Source organism: Phycodurus eques, chromosome 17 (assembly GCF_024500275.1).
Source record: "Phycodurus eques isolate BA_2022a chromosome 17, UOR_Pequ_1.1, whole genome shotgun sequence".
Lineage (NCBI taxonomy): Eukaryota > Metazoa > Chordata > Actinopteri > Syngnathiformes > Syngnathidae > Phycodurus > Phycodurus eques.
Window position 1 is genome coordinate 9,877,701 of NC_084541.1, and position 14,027 is coordinate 9,891,727.

Sequence of the window (14,027 nt, forward strand, 5' to 3'; positions counted from 1 at the left end):
GAATGACTAATTTCCCAATAGTCCGGTGCAATGACCATTGTGCAAAGGGCGGCGAGACTTCAAGGAGTGTGTGCAGTTTAAAGTGGCGAGTAGTGCGATAATCTGGGACAATGTAGATTGTGAAAATGTTGCAGATACTCCTCAGTCAGTGTGCAAATGGGGAAGATGCTACTCAGGCATGAGTGGCCAGTATTGGTCAACAACAGTTATGTAAATAGTGCAGTGTGGCGAGACTACTACAGTGAGTGCACGAGTATGTATAATTGCCCCGACAGAAACAAACTCAGACAAAAATAAATTGGCAGCATGTTGCAATGGAATTGTAAGTTAGCTGTTTAAGAAGTTGATTGCAAGAGGGAAGAAGCTAGTTCTAGTTTTCATTGATTGATAGCGCCTATCTGAGGGAAGAAGCCAGAAGAGCCGGTGACCGGGATGTGGAGGTTCCGAGAGGATTTTGCACGCTCTTGTCTTAGTTCTGGCAGCGTGCAAGTCCTCAAGGGTCGGTAGGGGGGTATCGACAATCCTTTCAGCAGTTTTGATTGTCCGTTGCAGTCGGAGTTTGTCCTTTTTTGTAGCAGCACCAAACCAGACTGTGATGGAAGAACACAGGACTGATTCGATGACCGCTGTGTAGAACTGCTTCAGCAGATCCCGTGGCAGGCCATGCTTTCTCAGAAGCCACAGGAAGTACATCCTCTGACGGAGTTGATGTTGATCGCCCACTTCGGGTCCTGACAGACTTTAATTCCCAGGAACTTGAAAGTCTCGACGGTTGACATAAGGCAGCTGGACAGCGTGAGGGGCAGCTGTGGTGAAGGATGCCTCCTGAAGTCCACGGTCATCTCTACAGTCTGGAGCGTGTTCAGCTCCAGGTTGTGTCGCCCGCACCACAGCTCCAGCCGCTCCACTTCCTGTCGGTGTCATCTGCAAACTTCAGGAGTTTGACAGCCGGGTGTGTTGAGGTGCAGTCGTTCGTGTAGAGAGAGAAGAGCAGTAGAGAGAGGACACAACCTTGGGGTGCCCCAGTGCTGATGCTGCGTGTGGATGAGGTAGTCTCTCCCAGCCTCACCTGCTGTGTCATGCCCGTCAGGAAGCTGTAAATCCACTGGCAGATGGCAGGTGAGACGTTGAGCTGGAGAAGCTTGGAGGAAAGGAGTTCAGGGATGATGGTGTTGAACGCTGAGCTGAAGTCCACGAACAGGATCCTCGCGTAGGTCCCTGCACTGTCGATGTGATCTCGGATGAAGTGCAGTCCCATGTTGACTCCGGAGTACCCGGAGAAAACCCACGCAGGCGCGGGCAGAACATGCGAACTCCACACAGGCAAGGCCGGATATGAACCCCGGTCCTCAGAACTTTGAGGCAGTTGTGCTAACCAGTCGTCCACCGTGCCGCCAAAATGCCAGTTTTCGTTTATATATATATATAAAAAATAATAATACATCAACTCGGTGCAATGCGGTATGAATAAAAGTTATCTTTTTCATTTCCCCCATTATGTTTGGTTCTAGTGTGGAATAATGAAATAAGATTGACTGGGTCACGAGCATGAGGTGAACAAGGTAGGATCCTATGGAAGAAAGATTTTCTGTGCTGCGCATGACATCTGAACTCCTCTGGGATAAATGTAAGATGCAAAAAAGAGCAGTCCTGCTTCTGTTGTCATGGCAATACCATGCATGAGAATGACAGAATCCACCTATGGTCTGCCGTAAGCAAGAAAGGTCAGCGCCGGAAAGAGGCAGTAACCTCTGAAGGTTAGCAGGATGCTTTTAAACCAGCAGCTCATGCATACTGTACATTCTTTTATGCATCAATGGTGAATCACAATGCCATCCAAACACAACTAACAGGTCCAAAAATAACTAAGTGAATGCCTGGACTGTGAACAAGAGGTTCAGTCACCCATCTAAGAGCAGTTGTGTCCATGTTAGTAGTCTGTAACTACAACCCTAAGCCAATGAAAACCAGTAGTGTGCAAATTTAGTGAGCATCTGAGCTGTAAGAGCTTAATTCAAACAGCACTCAAAGGAAATAAATCCAACAAGTAAACAGAACATGAAATAAAGAGATTGCTTCTTTTCCTCTAAATGTTATTTTTAAATTCAAGCAAGAATTGGTCTTTGGGGGAGATGATGTACAGAATGTGGACATGTAGATAATAATTATAGAGGAGAGTTGTCACAGGAAGGCTACAGCTACTAATGGACATTAATATAGGAAGAGCTATAGAGGGCTGTTTGTGAAGTGCATAATGAAAAGATCCATCCATCCATTTTCAACACCGCTTATCCTGGTTAGGGTCGCGGTGCGCTGGAGTGTATCCCAGCTGACTTCGGGAGAAAGGGGGACTACACCCTGAACTGGTCGCCAGTCAGTCGCAGTGCATATTGAAAAAATCACAAGCGCAAAGTGAAGGAATTAATGAAGGCAATTTTCCGTATAAACTGCTAATGATGATATAATAGCTGTCATTGACAGGACAACACGCTTGCATATTTTGTTGTGCAATGTGAGCCAAGTTGTTTTTATAGCATCATATATCATTTACAACATTAGTGCTGTATTCAATTCAAGAACAACAATAGAAAATCATGTTTCCCAAAAATGTTGTTCATTGTGTTTGTGAGTCATATTCGGATAGGTATACATGAGAACACGAGCATTTAATTTTGCTTGTTATATTTCTGCATTCGCACGGACCTGAACCATCTGCAACTTGGATGAAATTGTTTTGAATACCCTTTGTCAACATAAATGTGATATATGAATAACGACTTTGGGTAGCAGTGTCTCTGTGGTCAAGGTACACTTTGGTGAGAGATGCGTTCGACTCTAATATCAATACGGTGTTCTGCCATAATTGCTTTGACGGCTGGCTGCCTGAAAAATTGGTATTTTCTCCAGGTTGCTGTTCTGGCATGGAATGGTGGTGGGGGGAGGGGATTATTTCACAGATAGTTTCAGAGGCTAAACTGTGTGGACCTGTTTGTAACGGAATGCTGGAATGCCGATATTCGTCACATCGGACGCTGGTGCTGACGTTCTTATGAGGCTAACAATATGATTGCGGGATCCTGTGTTGCTGAGCGAAAGCACACAGTTTTGCTGATTTCCCACGGAATCAGTGCAAGGTCTTCAGTTATGGCTTTGATGGGGCACCTAGTGTTTATATGGTAACATTATGGTATCTACTGCGATTGACTGGCGACCAGTTCAGGTTGTATCCCGCCTCTCGCCTGCGGTTAGCTGGTAGAGGCTTCAGCATACCCGCGACCCTAGTAAGGATAAGCGGTGTAGAAAATGGATGGATGGATGGATTATGGTATCCAAAACCTTCGAGTTACAGATTTCAATTGTTTGTTCAGGCCCCAAAACGTTATTTTTGTGTACAATGTACAATAATCCATAATCCAATCAAACATCATATTTGCGGTTCACCATTCACAAATTCACCTGTTTGCATTTTTTTCAGTGGATCCTATCCCCAGCTATTCACTGAAAAACTCACCCAGTCATGTTTTTTGTGCCCTTTCCAAAAAAAAAAACCAAGATGCCACAATGTGCCCAAAGCCTGATCTAAATAGGAAAATAGTAATTTGCTCAAGAAAGTATGCTGAAATGCATACATGCATAAGTGGATATAGAAAAAGTGGATATAAAAAAATCTACACAACCCTGTTCAAATTCCATGTTTTTGTTGTATACAAAAATGAGACCAATATAAGACACATAAAATCATTTTCTGCCATTAATGTGACCTATAACCTGTACAACTCAATTTCCATCCATCCATCCATTTTCTGTACCGCTTTATCCTCACAAGGGTCGCGGGCGTGCTGCAGCCCATCCCAGCTATCCCCGGGCGAGAGGCGGGGCACACCCTGAACTGGATGCCAGCCAATCGCAGGGCACATATAAACAAACAACCATTCGTGCACACATTCACACCTACGGGCAATTTAAAGTCTCCAATTAATGCATGTTTTTGGGATGTGGGAGGAAACCGGAGTCCCCAGAGAAAACCCACGCAGGCACGGGGAGAACATGCAAACGCCACACAGGCGGGGCCGGGGATTGAACCCCGGTCCTCAGAACTGTGAGGCAGATGCTCTAACCATTCTTCACCGTGCCGCCCCGCCACAACTCAATTTGACTTTTCGAAGGGGAAATAAAAAGAAACAATATGCACAAGTGAGCACACCCTCTTATAACTCCAGGAATGTGGTTGTGTTCAGAATTATGCGAACACATTCAAACTCATGTTAAATGAGAGTCGGCACACACCTGCCACCATTTAAAGTGCCTCTGATTAACCCCAAATAAAGTTAAGCTTTTCATGAAATCTTTTTGGAGTCACATCTTACAGCACAAGCCATGCTCCACAGAGAGATTCCACAGCAACAGACAGATCTCATTGTTCAAAGGTATCAGTCAGGATAAGGGTACAAAATAATTTCCAAGGCATTAAATACACTATGGAACACAATGAAGACAGTGATTATCAAGTGGAGAAAATATGGCACAAAAGTGGCATTATCAAGAACTGGACGTTCCTCCAAAGTTAATGAAATGAGGAGAAGAAAACAAGTCAGGGAGGCTGCCAAGAGAACGACAGCAACAATGAAGGAGCTGCAGGAATTGTTGGCAAGTACTGGTTGTTTAGTACACGTGACAGCAATCTCCCATGTTCTTGTGTCTGGGTTAAGGTGGCAAGACAGAAGCCTTAACTTACGAAGACAAAAAAACACGTTTGGAATCTCCCGAATGCATGTGGAAAAAGGTGTTGTATGTCCATGAAACCAAGGTTGAACCTTTGGGCCATAACTCCAAAAGCTACAGTAAGTTTAGACTGGGTTGTTAGTGCAAGTTACAGAGAGTCTACACGTGTGTATCCAAGTATACGCTTTACTCAAATCAACTGTAAGCCATTTATTTTTAATGGTAATTGTGTAATTTTGATATTAAACTGTTTTGGGATCATAGTTTATGCTAAATTTACAGTAATTGTACTGTAAATCCATAGGTTAATTGCACTTTCTGCCATGTAGTGGAAGAGCATTTAATTGTTCTGCCTGTCACGATACATCACTAGCATTGATAGATGAAAAAAGATACATTGTTTTTAGTAAATAAATGACAATGTTCTGGCCAATGAAGTGAAATTGGATCATTTCCCAAAGCACGCCGCCTTCAACAATGATTCTGATTCACATCGGTTGCTGTTCAGAAAAGCCCATCGTTCCGCACAAAGTCAACCACTACCTGCATGTTCTCACACACACATGAACACATGCTTTCTCCCAATGCCTTTGTTGTGGGTCCAGTAGCACATGTGGATATTACAGAAGCCATTTGTCTTTGGCAGTTTGCTTTATTGCTCTCCTACCCCCAATGGAGAGCGGACAGGTTCTACACAGTGTGGTCCCTTAGGTGAAGCCCCGCCCCCTTCACACACATACACACACTTACGCTCACACTCCTGTCGCATCTCCTCTTTTTCATCCACACTCTCAGCGTGTGAATTCCAGGAGAGTGAGGCGGAAGCAAGAGAGAGGACACAAATGGCGAGCGTCGACATGAGCATACCCATAATGAATGGCTGTGGAGTGGTCACACATGACATAATAAGATTTAGTGCTGCGCTTACATAAAAATGCAGTGGAGCAGTTATCCCTCGACATGAACACCCTCTCCTCTGCTACTGCACAAACAGTGTATTTGTGCGCTGGTAATTAATCTCTAATGAAGCCCTTTTCATCTATGCGTATTTTTAGACCCTTTCCCATGGCTCGATGGTGTGTGAAATGTGTGTGTTACTTTGACAGTACGGAAACCAATTGACTTCTACACAGAATTCTACACAAGAAAACATGCTTGTCTTGTTATCAAATATCCAAAGTAGAAATTCCCTCCTTATACACATTGACTTTTGTTCATGTTCTTAGAATCCACCAGTAGGATAAAGCTTAGTGAGAACATTCATTGAGGAATAAGCTAGGCTTAATCATGCAGCCATTCTCCTCCAGTTGTCTCTTTAAGTCCTGCTAAACAACAGAAAGATAAGCTTGAACAAGACATTATAGAAACCTGAAAGTGTACCTATGACTTTTGTGGATGTGAAATAAGCGATCCGGGCAATGCATTGGGTTGAGGTGAACCTCAAAATTGAAAGGCCTCCAAAATCGTACAATTTAAAACTGTCTAAAAGTCATTATTTATTATTTCAAAGGAAGGATCAGCTTCAAAGGGTGTTGAGAGAAGAATGTTTAAAGCGAACAACAATATACACCAGAGGTTACTTGAAGTATGTAGAGTCAAATGCAAAGCAGTGGACTGTAGGGTGTCCAAATGGGGATTCCGTCATTACATAGTATTTCACTGCCACGCCAGCCAGAGATGATTTGTTGAGCCTCCGACTGACTACCACCTGAGCCATGTGAATGACAGAGCATAATGAAGATGTATTGAAAAGGCTGAAGAGATGGTGACATACGCAGCTAACATTAGCTACTAGTGCGAGTTGCGACCCAAACAGTGACGGTGAATGTTTCAAAAAAATGAGGAGCATCTGTGACATGACTTTCATTCATCAATGAAGACACTGTTGAACAAGCAATATGTCTTAGTAAAGTAATAGTAGTAAATGTATGTTTTGAACAGCTAAGCATGTTCAAGTGTTACTTTAAACATTGTGTTATAAAGGTTTTATGATGGCCACAGTTAAAAACAGTTTGACTCAGGTGGTAGAAGAGTGTGTTGGTCTCCTAATCTGAAGGTTGTAGGTTCAGTTGCTTTTGTTATCCGTAAATGAATGAGGAGACATTGTTAAAGTGTTGTGCACCTTGAAGGTAGAAAAGTTCAATACAAGTGAAAGCGTAGTTTCCATTTACTCCATAGTTTTTAAACATTGACATTTTACCAGTCGTACCCTTGACCTCGCATTGTCTAAAACTGATCGGTTTTCTTATTGAAAATCTGGGACCTGATTAGGTTATTCTGTACATAGTAGAAAACTCCATTTCTAAAATAGAATCCCTCCTCAACTCCATGTTTTAACATGATAATACAGAGTTAATGAAGGAGGCTAACATAATCAATCCCATTTTCTTCCATGAAGAAACCCCAATAATACAACCTGTCTTCCTCTCTCCTTCCCCTCACACATACATTCTGATGCTTTTTGTACCCCAGGGAAATTCGTTTGTCATCACAAGGCAGGCTCTAACAGGATTTGGGGTGAGAGTAGGTGTTCATACCTTGACGAATGAGGAGAAAGTGGAAATCGGATCATCTGCAATAAAAGCTGATTTATTTCCACATTTCTCACAGGCGGCCAATGTTGGCTAGCTGCTCAGAATGCATCAGAAAATACTCATAGACCAGTAACAGGCTTTATTTGCCCAAGTGAGCTGAAGATTTGCCATTTGCTCATGTGCACGCAGCCGCTCTCACAAAAGGTTTGACTCTGCCATTCACGCGTCTGCTAAAAATAGCGCACTCATTAACACAATCAACACCTCTAAAAAGGTAAAACTATGACGTATACATGCCGTTAAATCAACACGTGCACAGTTTGTCGAGACACCACCTACGCTCTCACTTGGTGAACAGCGAGAAAGGAGACAAAGAAGAAAAGAACCAATTTTACAGTGTGCACACAAACACCCTTTTGATGAACAAGTCCTTATCCTTGATTGCTTTGTGACGTATTGCTTTTACCAAGTGCGGCAATTAATTCTGCTATACACCATGTGAGGATGGACGGGGTTTGGATGCATAAATGGGAAAAATAACAAAACCAAAAAAAGAGAGGCAAATTCAAGCAAAAATAGAATGCAGTACGTGAGCTGATTTGTCAGGTTTGTGTTCATGGATTTATTGAGCCCTACAGACCATCATACAGACAGACCTAAAGCCCGACAGGGGTGTCATGGGGAGAAGTTGTCTGTTCATGCATGGTGGCTCGGCATTGTTATTAGCAAAGCCCCTCCACCCCTGTAGGAAAACCATTAACTCTCACGTGGCTCTCAGAGGCGACAAAGAAAAGGCGAGAGGAGTTCAAATGCAGCGCTGATTCAGACAAGGATGCAATAAATTCTGTTCAGGACTGTGAGGAACTTAGCCTTTACCAAAACGTACCAAACAGTCAGACGTAAAGCAGGAAATGTGCAGACAGCGTGGATAAAGAGCACATAGACTCTCGAGCCAGATTCAGTAGTCTGACTCACGTTTATTATTCTTAGAAAATATCAAACTGTGAACCACAGGTGTTAAAGAGTGATATATTTTTTTCTCTCTAGCCTTGTAATATGCAAGTGTGTGTATTCAATGAACAAGTGGCAATGGAGCACCAGGGAAGTGGGGGAAGGGAGAGCTGGCAAAGGATCAGTGAGAGGTGAAGGCAAACCAGAGAGTGAGCTGAAGGTTTTGGTGTAATGGTGGTAGAAAATAAAATATGGTAGTGGGTTGAATTGGCCGTCTAAAGAAAAGATGGTATGTGGGGAAGGTGCTGCAAGAGGTTGGCGCAAAGTCTTTCAGAGGAGCACTGCCCACTTATTGGGTAAGAAATCACAGCTGAGAAAACACCACTCGAGTAACATTTTCATGACCACAGTCTATTAAGAACATGCATGTTTCTTTTGAGGCTGCACGGGGACCAAGTGATTAGGACCTCTGCATCCCATTTCGAAGGTTCGGGTTTCGAATCTCGGCTCCAGCCTTTTTTTGAAGTTTTGTGCGGCTACTCCGGTGTCCTCCTGCATTCCATCCATCCATCCAATTTCCGTACCGCTTATCCTCACTGGGGTCGTGGACATGCTGAAGCCTATCCCAGCTATCTTCGGGCGAGAGGCGGGGTACACCCTGAGCTGGTCGCCAGCCAATCGCAGGGCACATAGACACAAACAGCCATTCATACTCACATTCACATTCACACCTACGGGCAATTTAGAGTCTTCAATCAACCTACCACACACGTTTAACCCCGGTCCTCAGAACTGTGAGGCAGACGCTCTAACCAGTCGTCCTCCGCGCCTCCTAGTTCATCCATTTCGTCACTATTCATGCATTATTCTCGCAGAGAAGGTCACAATGTTAAGAAAAGCGGAAACAAATATTTTAAACACTTTCATCTACACCAAATTGGTGTGTCCCTGCCGACCCTGTTTGATAGAAATAGAAACTAACAAGCAGATGAGGTTAGGATTGACACAGACACTGATTGTTTTTCAAGGTTTGGTGCTAAGGATAACATGATTTTAACAAATGGGGCTCTATTTTTGTAGACAGCGCATCTGTGGTGGAACCTGGCAGTGACAATTTGGTGGCAGAAAGTCGATCTAAATTTACACCCGCTCAGAGCACATCTAACTGCCGGTGCAGGCTAGACAGCTGGTCTAATGACATTTTGGTGAATTTGATCAGGGCACAGGCAGACAGATTCTGAGCTCCGCGGACATATTTAAGTCACCAGCAGTTATCACTAGACTTTACGCCGATCTGATCGGTGTTATCGGTATCGGCCGATAATTAGCATTTTATGCTGATCGGCTGATCGGCTTTCATGTCATAGTTCGCTGAGCCGATCAATGACGTGATCGATCGGCTGCACACAAGATATTAAACTCCGCGTCTTCGTCGCGTATGAATCCAAAAGAGTTTATTTTTAGCCTTGTCACGCGTCTTGTTGTGCAGTACTGTAACTATCTGAGGGCCAATAAAGTTCTTTCAATCTTGTCGGTGAAAAAACACTTCGTCAGTGTGGGACTATTTTGCGGTGTCTCAGAGAAACAACACGTAAGTTATTTGCAGTCTGTGCACAACAGAAGTACGTCGTGGGGAACGACATCTAAATGCAACAAAAATACAACAACAAAAGAAAAGTCAAACGGACTCGAACTCTGGACAACACCCGTCCATATGGATGGGACAGTGAGAAAGTTAGAGTAAGCATGTCATTAACAGTATTTATTAAAGTAATTTAATTGCAATAAAGTAATTTAATTACAGTAAGTTAGGACCCATTATGTCTGTCATTTTGTAATGTTGATTTGACCTAAGCTAATGTCAGTGGGTGGCACGGTGGCCGACTGGTTAGAGCGTCAGCCTCACAGTTCTGAGGACATTGTCTGTTGCCACTCCGGCCAAGAGCAGGGACAATGTTCCACTCACGCACCGATGTAGTGCGTGTACATGAACTACTTGTACACGCATGTGTACATGAACTACATGTACATGTAGTTTTCTACCGCACAGAGTAGTCATTGCAACACGCTTCAATGGAATGAGAGGAGCCACTTTGATTGGCGGCGAATGAAGTTGCTGGAGTCACTCCGAGAGTGGCGCAGTCCGCCCAGTCTCAGATCTCCGGGGCTTCGCTGGTCTACGTAATTACCAACACCGGTCTAGCCTATCCGGGTGCAAAGATGCACTGCTTGCTGCGCTGGATTTATGCTGTTTACAAAAAATAGGACCCATGAAGTTAACACATGTAGAGTCGGTGTTACAATTCGTGGCCTTCAAGTCTTCCAAAGAGACTGCAGGGTTTTTGCTGACTTTTACTTCTTTTTTTAAAAAAAAAGAAGTAAAAGAATTAGGCATGTGTGCTCACTTCTTCAGCTGACACACACACATGTGCACACAAACGCGTGCAAACACATACGCACCATGTTTGGTGTAAACAGCGTGCACGTGCACGTGTGTATTTATGTATACTGTGTGAGAGAACGAGAGACAGTGGAGGCGTGCCTCTCGGTGTTCAACCTGCTCATGCAATGTCCTGCCTGTGACTGTGGGGAGGAGCTCACGCAAGCCACCTTCCAGACAAAGGCAGTATGGAGTGTGTGCATGCTTGTGTGTTTGTACCTCAGACACACACACACACACACACAAAATGCGTCTTTTTACGGTTCGGAAAGTAATTACAGCCCTTTTTGTTATTTCAAACCCATTTACAAATAATGCTGACGTGCATTTGAATCCACGACATAATAACCACTGCAGTACTGAATATTTTCCCTTATTTTTGTCAAGGCAAGCTAAAAAAGCGTCGCCACTAAATGACAAACAACACAATAGAACGAGAAAAAAATCTAAAAATGTTCTTTCTACTAAGGAGTGTTAGGGCCAAATTGAAAGTAACCAAAAAAAAAGTAAAAAGGTCATATGAGAATATTGTTGAAATTATAAGATTAAGTGAAAATATTACATGAAAGAAGTCATAATTTTTATGGGGGGGGAAATGGTTAATTTGACCAGAATAATGTAGTAATATGATAAACATAAAGTTAAAATATGGTGAGACTAATGCTGTAATATTACAGTAATTTAATTTCTTAATTTAGTAATTAATAACCTAATTTGTATGGTGGGTCTCTTCATTTGGTCCTAGATTACTGAATTTGTGTGTTTTGACATTCACTCTTTAAAACTGTAATTTTTTACAAACATCTTTCTCATAATTTTATAATATTGTTTTCCTAAAATTATCATATATCATTTTTTTGGGAAACTTTTTTTTTTTTTTTTTTTAACCAATTTTACAACTTTATTTTACTTGGAACTTTTTCAAAAAAATATTATTTTTTTCTCTTCCATGTGACCTAATACTCTTTCCTCTAGACCTTAGGTTAGTCTCTATTTTCCCCTTACATCTCCTCCTCCTCTTCCCCCTTGTTCTGTCCCATAAATTGACCTTGTAAGTCATACCAATGTGCAACATTCAACATGCCTCACATACACACACACATACACGCGCATATCATACTGCAAGCTGCTGAGCTACAGAACTCAAAGGCACACACTTCGTATCCCCCTGGTGACTTCACTGGCAGAGATCTACTGAATTGATCGTTGTTCAGACATTGCAGAGGTCACATGTAATGAATCAATCACGCGTGCATCAGCATCCCCAGCAGCGCAAGCCAAGGCCACAGGCGACCAGACTGATGTAGTGTCAAATCATTCATCAACGTGCTGTGCAGATATTGGCAAGAATAAACAAATGGCAAGGCTCTCAATGTGGGTTCCGTTAACAGCATGGAGTTCGGATAAAACCCAAAACACACTTCCCATGTAATTTTAGGAATAGTTTGGCTCAGATGTTAAATCAAAAGCGTTAACAAACACGAGTGTCTTCTGTTGTGCACGCATGCAGTTCAAGGACAACCTGGCCGTCAGGCAACACTCAATCAGGACAAGAGACGGCCGGTTGTGGACGACGTGTCCTCAGTGTACTCACTTTTAGTTGGATCACCCCCTCCCTTTCTCTCCACATCTCCAGATTAACCTCATACACATTTCATGCAAATGACTGCAAAAAGTAACTAAAAACGGCTTTGTACATCTGCACTTGTTTATAGGAAAGCCCCATGAATGACTTAAGAGATCTAGATTTTGTGGACCAAAATAGAAAGATGTTCCCAAAAGAGAGCTGCATTATTCATTCTTGATGTATCTGACTTGTAAAACTCTTCATCTGGAAGGAGTTAAGTCGGCATCACAGTGTGTCAAATCTGCTCTTTTCACATTTCAATTTTACATTTAAATTTCAACAAACCAGGCCCTTTGTTTATATGTCCACAATGATGTCAGAGATCCCAGTTGGTAATATCCCACAACCCCCCCGCCCAGTGTTATTCATCCCTGTGTGCAGTGTCATCACAGGAGTTCGACCTAAAGCTCAGATAATCTACGCGTGATCATTAGAGACTTGACCTGCTGCATCCATCACAGCAGCGCGATCGTTGCCATCTGACCTCACGTCGCTCCACTTTGCAGTCCGGTCTGCAGCCCAAGTTGTACATATAAGCACAAATAAACCCCTCGCCCCTTCATATGAGAAATAAAAATGAACAAAAATACGTGTTCATAAATGTAAATTAGTCAGAGACAGGGCACAGATGCAATGGAAAAAATAAATAAAAGCAAACCTACTACTTCACAGTAATTGAGAAGATATACACAGGCTTACCGTCATATGCGCTGCCGCCAGAAACACGCGTGTGCCTCGCACTCTCCCTCTTTCTGGATTAAATGGTGCGGAGAGAGAGGAAGAGAGATGCTGCGGACAGGAGGAGGAGGAGGGGGAAGATCTGATGATGCTGATGCTGCAGCCACTCCTGGCAGTGTACCAGATTTTGTCGCTGCACCACAGCTCCCCCTGCCGGATCTTGTCGAGGTTGAACAGAAATCTACTCCAGCGTTTCCCAAATTTGAGTGAGCCAAGGCATATATTTTCCACACCCGCAGGCCTGTTCCTGAAAATTGCTCACCAGTGATGGGACATTGTGATTTTTTACGAATGTGGTATAAGTGATCGTTTGAAAATGTCAATGTAAAATGAGTGTTGCATGTTTATGGTTAGGCTTTTTTTTTTGTCTTATTCGGCTCTTAGGTCAAACAGAATGGAAAATCTGTATCCCTTTTATGCCAAAACAGTTTTACTGTGTCACAGTGGAGTTTTTAAGCTTCCGCTGTGGTATTATAATTGAGGTTTGAGAATCAGACTTGATCAGTCCAACAGAACAAAGTTTCTAGAAGGGAGAAAGAAACGGAGACAAAAGACAACGCACTAATTGTAAACAGGATGAGTGAAGTAAATCAGTACGTTATCTACAACAATGAAACGTTAAAATATGAGTGCTGCATGGGGCTGTAGTGCTACACCCTGTGAGGGAAGGACAGGACAAGATAGAACAGGACAAGAACAGGAGAAGAAGCCTGCAGGACAAGGGTCGTGAACCCGGCTGTACAACTGAAGTGTGGTGGCAGTAATTATGTAAATTATAAACTGTACAGGACGAGACTATGAGGGGATACACAAGCGATTTGCGTATTCATGAGTTATTTGTTGCAGTAAGGGGTGTGTGCCTGCGGATACATGCAAGTGAATTAATACCGTTTTACACGCACAGACGGACAGAAGTGTCCTGTAATTGCTGTGGCCGCACCGTGGCGGCTGAGGACCCCGCCCAATCACTTGAGGGGCAGGATCAGGCCCAGGGGTCCACCCGAGAGCAGCCCGG

General features: G+C 43.2%; 1 protein-coding gene across 2 annotated transcripts in view; it reads right to left on the reverse strand.

Moving 5' to 3' along the window:
- The window catches only part of mtus2a (microtubule associated tumor suppressor candidate 2a), a 52,959-nt gene extending 39,934 nt beyond the window's left edge, over positions 1-13,025 (reverse strand). For both annotated transcript variants that reach the window (XM_061703286.1, XM_061703285.1), the window contains exon 1: positions 12,974-13,025. The gene's annotated coding sequence lies outside the window, so the exon portion shown is untranslated. The remainder of the gene's footprint in view (positions 1-12,973) is intronic.
- Between the last annotated feature and the right edge of the window lie 1,002 nt (positions 13,026-14,027).